We start from the raw sequence: 8,330 nt of genomic DNA on the forward strand, positions 1-8,330 counted from the left end.
TAAACTCTACATCTGGTATTAATCCAAATATTAACCTATCCCTAGCATTAATTCTAATTCCATTCCTACTTCATAAAATAACACTAACCTTGGACTGTTCCTAATCCTATTTGTAAGTGTAATCCTAACCCTATTCATAGGGCTACCCATAACTCAACTCTCAATTCTAACTTACTACTAATCCTAAACTTAACATTAGCCCTAGCACTGACTACATCTAATCATCTCCTAGGTCTAAACCCATTGCTAACCTAAAACATAAACCTAAATTTGATCCTGACACTAAAGTTAGACCTAACCAAAATCTAGGTTTTGGCCTAACCATAACAATATTCCTAGATATAATGATAACACTGACCCTAACTCTGCACCCAAACACATCAATAAAACTAACCATCAAACTGAAGTGTCCTCTTTTACAATATGGTGACTCAATTTCATCAAACTGTATTCTATTAGGGAAAAGTGAGAGAAGTGATAGGATATGTGAGTTGCTCTGCATATGGAAATCAGCTTGACTTGGCTTTTCTCCATGACATGTGTTTTTCAAAACACCACCTCTAATGAAGAGCTAGGATCAACTTGGCTCCTTAGAGATAAACAAATATTGTCACTGATGGAAAAGTGAAATGCTTTCATAGTAAGGGTTTTCAAGAAGCCCTAGGCTTCACTACATTTTCAGCAGATTTGCACACACCCACTCAATAGACACCCAGCCCCATACACTCACCATCTACTAGCTTCCACGGAGCCTGAACATCCTCCCTGGTGGGGCCTGTGGGGAGAAAGACCACAGAAAGCAGAGCTCGAGCCACTCACCTGCTTTCTCCAGCAGGCTGAGGAGCCTGTGTGTCACCGTGGTTTTCCTAGAATGCTGAGGCTGCCAGATTCTGAGCTGTTATGACCAGGCAGCTGCTGATTGGACAGCTTACATGGCCACACAGCCCTGTGAGGTCAAAGAGATGCAGCCAATCAGAATGTTCCCTGTCACCAGGAAGTCACATGGGGTTATGTGATTGAAGCAAGAGTGAGGGCTGAGGCCAGAGCTCAGGTTAGGAACTTGGACCTTTGACTTGTTTCTGGTTCATCAAAGTTGGTGTTCTGTCACCTTCTTCTTGGTCCAAATCACCCATCCACATGCCTGTGATCATCCTGTGATCTGGAGCTTGACACAACCTGTGGCAGCTGGCTTACAATCCTATGAGTGTCAGACTTCCACAATGGTCCGCCACACCCTTCTTTTGCACCTTCTCTTCATACTCTCCCCCATTTGGAACATTATGCCACGAGTGTTACTTGCAAGCTTGTTGTAAAGAATGCTTACATAGATACATCTTCTTTTGTTGCATGTCACGTTTAGTGTCTCCCTTCCTAGTGTCCCCAAATTTTCTTTTTGATGGAATGGCATTTTGTGTTTGTGTTTGGTGCCACTGTGTCACTCTGCAAAGTGTAATTCTTCCTCCTTTGCATCCAGCCCTCATGTGAATTGATTGATTTGGTGTTTTGATTATGTAAGGTGTTCTTTGCCTTATTCTTTTTTTTTTGTTTTTTTGATAGTTTTGCTTTCAGGAGTTTCTAAGGCCCTGAACTTTCTGTTGGTTGTCTCCATGACCACATTTCCATTGTAATCCTGGAGCCTGGTCAGGAGAAGATGTACCATGTTTGTATACAATTCAAGGGGTAACATTTTTCTATATTGCCTTGTTACTTGTGCCCTATGTTGTAGGTTTATTTGTGACAATCTGAGTGAGATTAAGAAAGCTAAATTTTTATATTTTAGTTCTATTCAATGTGTTTTCTGTATGATTGTAGGAATGGATTCAAGAAATGATATTCTGTTTTTCTTTCTTCCTTCCTTCCTTCCTTGTTTCTATGATATTCTTAGGCTGCTGTTTTCCATTTGTTTGATCTGGTATTCTTGCCATTTTGTGGAAGATGTGTTTGGATTTTTTAGTGTACTTTCTGCCTTACTGATTGATTAATCTATGGTTTAATTCTTATTTTTACTGTTGCTTCAAAGTGTATTTGCAGCCCTTGTGTTTTCTGTTTATTGATGGTTTTCATGTCCACATTTGCAGTGTTAACTTGCCGTGCTGTCCTGAGAAATACAACCCAGTATGTCTGTCAGGGAAACATTCATAATATTGTATGCTATAGGATTAATTTTTGGAATAAAACTGGAGTCAAATCTCCTTTCCTTAGAAAGTAACCCTGAAAATAAAAGTAACCAGGAGCTGTGAGATAGATGGGTTTTATAGAAAGAGTAGTTTATACTGTCATGGAAATCAGGTTGGGCAGCAACAGGAGGTTCCCATGAGACGATATGTAAACAATTGGTAGGATATAGCAATCACAGGAGACTGTCATGGAGGCAATGGGTGAGCTCAGGTAGCCACAGGATCCAGTTATAGTAACAATGAATGAATAAATCCTACACTATTAATTGCTAGAACTGAGGGCTACTAGCAGAGCCTGCTAGCTTATGAACTGGCTCAAAAAATGGGAAACTGGCAAAGCATTTTGTGTGGAACCATAAAGAACAGGTTAGCAAATTTACGCAGGCCCAAACCAAAGTGATTCCATTTTGTGACCAGAGTTTACACAAGTAGATTGACCAATATCCCCATGCCTCTAGTTTACCCACCACTCTGCCAATTGCTCCTGGACCAGACAGGCTCAGCCAGTGTCATGGTATGTGCAGCAGGCCCCACTCACCTGCTTGTTCCTCCAGAGTCAGTTCTGCTCACCTTGTGCCCACTGTGCATCATTCATGCCCACCACAACTGCTAGTTTTGGGTCATGTTAAGGGCTGTGTTCTTCCAGGGGTAGGTCCTGTTCCCAGACCCCACCACCCCCCTGGGGTCCAGGGCTGAAATCTTCCAAGGATCTTGCTGCTTTCTTCCCTCCCAACTTCTCCATCTCTGTCATCACCCATTGGAGTTAAGCTCTACAAGGGGTAGGTCCAGCTTCCCTATGTGTAGTTTCTTCTGATTTTGCTTCATGGCCCCAGGATTTGCTGTCTCTGTGCATGCCTGGATGCAGAGATTTGTCAGCCTTACTCTGTTAGTGGTTGCAAGATGGCTTCTTGGTGCCATTTCCTCTGTGACTTCATCCTACAGCTTCCAGTGACCAAGCACAGGGTTTGTGCCAGGGCCAGCTGTGCACTCTTCTCTGGTTATTGAAGGTATGGCAGATGTATTGGTTTGAAAGGTATGGAAACAAAGGGAAAGCGATCTTCCTTCAGCTGGTTTTAGTGGTCCAATGGTTGACACAGTCCAAGCATAGGGTCTCCATTCACCCAGGTATTTGTTGTCATTGTTTGGCTGGGATAGTTGTCCAATTTGTTGTGCCCTCCTCAAACTGTGAAGAAGGCTTCATCAGGACATGGCCACACTTGCCCACCCCTCACCATCCATGGTGAGTTTCACAAGACAACACAACATGGCAGCTGTGTGTACCACGAGGCCTAACACATGGCCATCAGGCCCATAACAGAAATTTGCCACTCATGTATCTAGTCTCAATTGCACTGTTCCTGTGATTTTATTGATCTATCTCAAAGGCAGAGTGACAGAGAGAATAGTTAGAGAGATGTATGGACTGTTTCACTCCTCAAATGATTATAGTGCCTGATTCAGTTCTTTTTACTTTTTTATGAAATTTAATTTTAATAATGATTACATGCTTGATCAGGGTGGGAAGGACCAAGATTTAGGGAAAATTATGTGAATTCATTGCTTCCAAGTTTCCTATTTCTTCTTGTTGTTCCTGGGGGAAGGGCAGAGAAAAGCAGGATGCTGTACAAGACTTCCCACATGTCCCAGTACCTAGAGATGAGGAACCGCCACCTCATATCACTGCTGAGTCTCAATGTGTACATATTCTGGGTAGTTCTGAAATGCTGCCGACTTCACCAATCCAAGCATGTCACCCTTCCAATATTCACAGGCTCCAATCCCTGAGATGTTTTGCTGTCATCATTTATTTGGGATGGTTGTCCAGTTTGTTCTGTTCTTTCTTCTGCTATAGCACCAAATGTGATGCTATATTCTCCTTTTACGACAGGGTCTGTGTCCCCTGCTCCCCCATTTTCATTAAGTAGGTCATGGACATATTTTTTTTTATTGATTACATTGCATTATGTGACATAGTTTTATAGGCACTGGGATTCCCCCCACTCCTCCCCAAACCCTCCCATTATGGTGAATTCCTCCACCTTGTTGCATTACCACGGTTCAAATCCAGTCAAGATTCTTTCTTTGCAAGCATTTGCCAAGCATAAAGTGCAGCATCTTATTGTCCAGATAAGTTCAACGATTTCTTGGGGAGACCATCTCTGGTCTGAAGGTAGAAGTGGCAAAGCATCATCTTGATGAAGTAAAAGCCCTGACATAACATCAGTAACAATTTATAACATTAGGGAACTAATTAACATGGTATTGAGTAACCAATATGTTAAAATTAAAAAAAAGAAAAAAGAATGCAAGTTCTGAACCACATCCTGTGACTTCTTCATTGACATTTCAATTATTGGTTTATACGCAACTGGGTTTTATACACCTTAAAATGGCTATACATTACTATTCAGCTGTCTCATGTTTATGTTAATTTTAGTATTTAGCAGTTTATAGCATTGAAGCATGATTTTGGCTTTTTTTTTTCCAGTAGTCTAACATGGACATATTCTTACAGGTGAGTCCACGTATGTTGGCCAGGCATCACAGCATTGCCAGAACCCCCAAGCCAGGGGTTCACAAAACCGACACCGACTATGATGCCAAGTTATAAAATGGTCAAGAACCTTGCTGCTGTGGACAGGCCAAATAAACCCTGATGAGACCCCGACATCACCATCAGCCATGAGCAAACAAGGCATGCCAGGCTGACTCTGTCATTGACAGGTCTTGCTTGTACCGTTTGTCCCATAAAATGAGGATTGAGAAGGTAGCACCTGCAACCATGCTCTAGCCAGACAACCCAGCCACGGAAACACACACAGACAACTTGGATCTGCCTCTGTCCCACCCACATCATCAATGGAGGAGGCAGACACCTGAACTCATGCCTGAGGGACAGAAATGGGGGCTGGAGTCTTCTCTGTGCTCCACTGTCCTGGGAGACGATTCTGTCTTGGCACCCACCAGCAGCCAAGAGGCCGCTGGAAGTTTTTTCTACTAGGCATCTAATTACAGCTTCCCATTAATAAATATGACTGGTTAATCCTGCCATATGACCCAGGTATCCTGCTCCTAGGACTACACCCAATAGAAGTGAAATCTGCATGTGACAAGGGGATTTATAATCCTATATTTGCAGCAGCACAATCTATAATAGCAAAGACATGGAAACAATTCAGATGAGCATCCAAGGGAGATTGGTTAAAGAAACTGGAACATCTACTCCATGAAATATTTTTCAGCTATTAAGAAGAATGGAATTATTATATTTATCACCAGTTTGTCCCAACTAGAGACCGTTACGCTCAGTGAAATGAGTCAATCACAGAAGAACAAATACCATATATTCTCTATTATATAAGGAAATCAACATGGAAAGTGTAACTCCAATAGTCCAATCCATACTGTTTTTTTGATTGTTTGTTTGCTGTTTTGGCTATATCCCATGTGTTTTGGTGTTTTTTCTTACTTCAGTTTGGTTCATTCCAAATAATCTCTTTTCTCTAGTCAAATTCATCACGGGCTCATGAATTATATGGTGGCATCATTTTTCCAAGGGGGAAAAAAAAAATTCCCTTTCAAAATTATATAAGAGAGGATATCGGGACAAATGGTTGTAATATGGAGATCATTTATACTAAGATTAAACTAATATCTATAGTCATCTTTCCAAAAATACGCTGTACTGAAAATGAACAATGGTCAACAATGAATGAGAATCATCTGCTTCCTTCACATAAATGTTGCAGTATGTGAATGCTTCAATGGAGATCTTGCCTGTGTAAAAACATATATTTCAACCCATATTCATTAGAGCTTGTATAGTTAGAGTTTTTATAGTTTTCATAACGCTTAGAATCTTGGACCAACCAAAAAACTTAAAATAGCATAACTTATGCAAATTTGTATAAAATTATAAAAATATAAATATGTTTTTAAAATTATAAAATATAGTTACTCATTTAGTTTATCTGAGTGACAAAGAGAAATGCCAAAGCCTTTCTTTAGGCTTTTGGCTATATCTACTAGAAGGATTGAATGGAGAGTGGCCTGAAATGGATATTGGTATAGGAAGGCAAATTTGGACCATGTGCAAATCAAAAACTTGATTGAAGGCATATTTAATTCTGTGCCTGGCATGTTGGCCTAGCAGCTAGAGTCCTTGCCTTGAACGTGCCAGGATCCCATATGGGCACCAGTTTCAATCCTGGCAGCTCCACTTCCTATCCAGCTCCCTGGTTATGGCCTAGGAAAGCAGTGGAAGATGGCCTAAAGCTTTGGGACCCTGTACCTGTGTGGGAGTATTGGAAGAGGATATGGGTTCCATTGCGGTCACTTAGGGAGTCAAGATATTACTCTCTTTCTTCCTCTCTGTATATCTAAGTTTGAAATAAGAATAAGCAAATCATAAAAAAAAAAGTTCTAAAGTGAAGAAAGAAGGGTAAGAATCATATGGTGTTGGGCAACCACTCTGTGCACTCCAGCAGAGGGGAGGGGGCTTGGCGGCATTGGAGGAGAACATTCTGTCCTCAATGAAGTACTGGGTGCCTGGGGCTCAGGGGGGTGGCCACAGCCTTTGTGCGCACCATTCCTGATATGGCAGCAGCCTGGTGGTTGGGGCTTAGGAGGCCAGGGAGGGGCTTGGAGAGCACCTGTCCTTGGAGCTGGCTCTCAGGGCTGGTACTGAGGCAGCAGCAGCAGTAGCAGCAGCACAGGAGCACTAGAGGGGGTCGTCAGAGAAAGCTAAGGCAGGGGGGTTAATCCCAGGGCAGAGCGCCTGTTGGAAGTTGCCATGATGGGGAGCATGAGCAAACTGGTCAGCAGTGACGGCGAGGTGGCTGCTCTGGGCCTCAAGCTGGCCTCGCTAGGCCTTCTAATCTGCGTGAGGCTTGCCAAAACATGTTTGTGCTGCTCCTTCTGTGGGAGCACGCCCAGCACCATGCCCCATACTGCATGCTATTCCAGCTATGCCTGGCCAAAGGGCTGTGTGCACTCATCTGCCTCCAAGCAGTTGTGCTGGCTCTTGGTTGGGCAGAGGCCCCCATAGGGGTGCTGCTGGGCACACTGGACTGCCGGCTGTTCACCTTCCTGGCCACACTCTTCTACTTTCAAGCTGCCTTCCTGCTCCTTTGCTTGGGTGTCACTTGCTACCTGGCCATGGCACACCACGGCCTCTCTGCTGAATGCCAGGCCAGCTAGCCATGCACCACCATGATGGTGTGATCCACCTGGATGCTGGCACTGGCCGTGGCCTTCCCACCTGTGCTGGATGACGGTGGTAAAGACGGGGATATCCCATGCGTCCTGGAGCAACAGCTTGACCTCACCCTTGACGTGCTCAGCCTCCTGCTTCTGCTAGCCTTGGTGGTGGGTGTTACAAGCCTTGTCTAAATCTACCTGCTCTTCTTCATCCATGATCACTGCAAGATGAAGCCGGTGAGCCTAGAAGCCACCATCAGCCATGACTGGACCTTTCACGGTCCCGGTGCTGCTGGCCATGCAGCCGCCAATTGGCTAGCGGGCTTTGGCATGGACCTATGCTAACCACATTCACTGGCATCTGGGCTGCAGGGTCTGGCAAGGTCGTGCTGCCTGCTCCTACTGGAGGACTTTAAGATGGAGAAGAGACTGCAGGATGCTCTGTGACACAACACTGCTCGTCCTGCTGCTCTGGGACCCCTACATCCTGGCCAGCTACCTGCAGATGCTGGTGCGGCCCAGCACCACGCCCCAGGCCTACCTGTCCGCCTCAGTGTGTCTCACCTTCATGCAGGCTGGCATCAACACCATCATGTGCTTCCTGTTTAACAGGGAGCTCGGGGACTGCTTTTGTGTCCAGTTCCTCCACTGTCAGAGCTCCCAGGCACTGCAGGCCACCCTCCCTTGCAACTTGGAAGGCATTGGGCTGTGAGGGCTCCATGGAACCAGGGTGCTGGCATATACAGAGCTCCATCAAACTCTTTGGCCTGTGTTTCATATTACTGTGGCTTTGGGTGAGCAGACAAGGGAGTTAGTGGGAAAGGCCGACTTTTTTTTTTTTTTTTTTTTTTTTTAAACGCAGGGAGTAAGTGACACTGGCCATTTTTGGTTCTGTTTTTTTTTTTTCTTCCTACTGCTGAAAACTCACTGAACAACTGTTCTCTCTATTATATC

At 44.1% G+C, this 8,330-nt stretch overlaps 1 pseudogene; it reads left to right on the forward strand.

Annotated features, from left to right (window-relative positions):
• Positions 1 to 6,972: 6,972 nt before the first annotated feature.
• LOC121149117 lies at positions 6,973 to 8,088 on the forward strand (annotated as a pseudogene).
• Positions 8,089 to 8,330: the final 242 nt, after the last annotated feature.

Source organism: Ochotona curzoniae, unplaced genomic scaffold, assembly GCF_017591425.1.
Source record: "Ochotona curzoniae isolate NIBS_2020 unplaced genomic scaffold, NIBS_Ocur_1.0 contig_1889, whole genome shotgun sequence".
NCBI lineage: Eukaryota > Metazoa > Chordata > Mammalia > Lagomorpha > Ochotonidae > Ochotona > Ochotona curzoniae.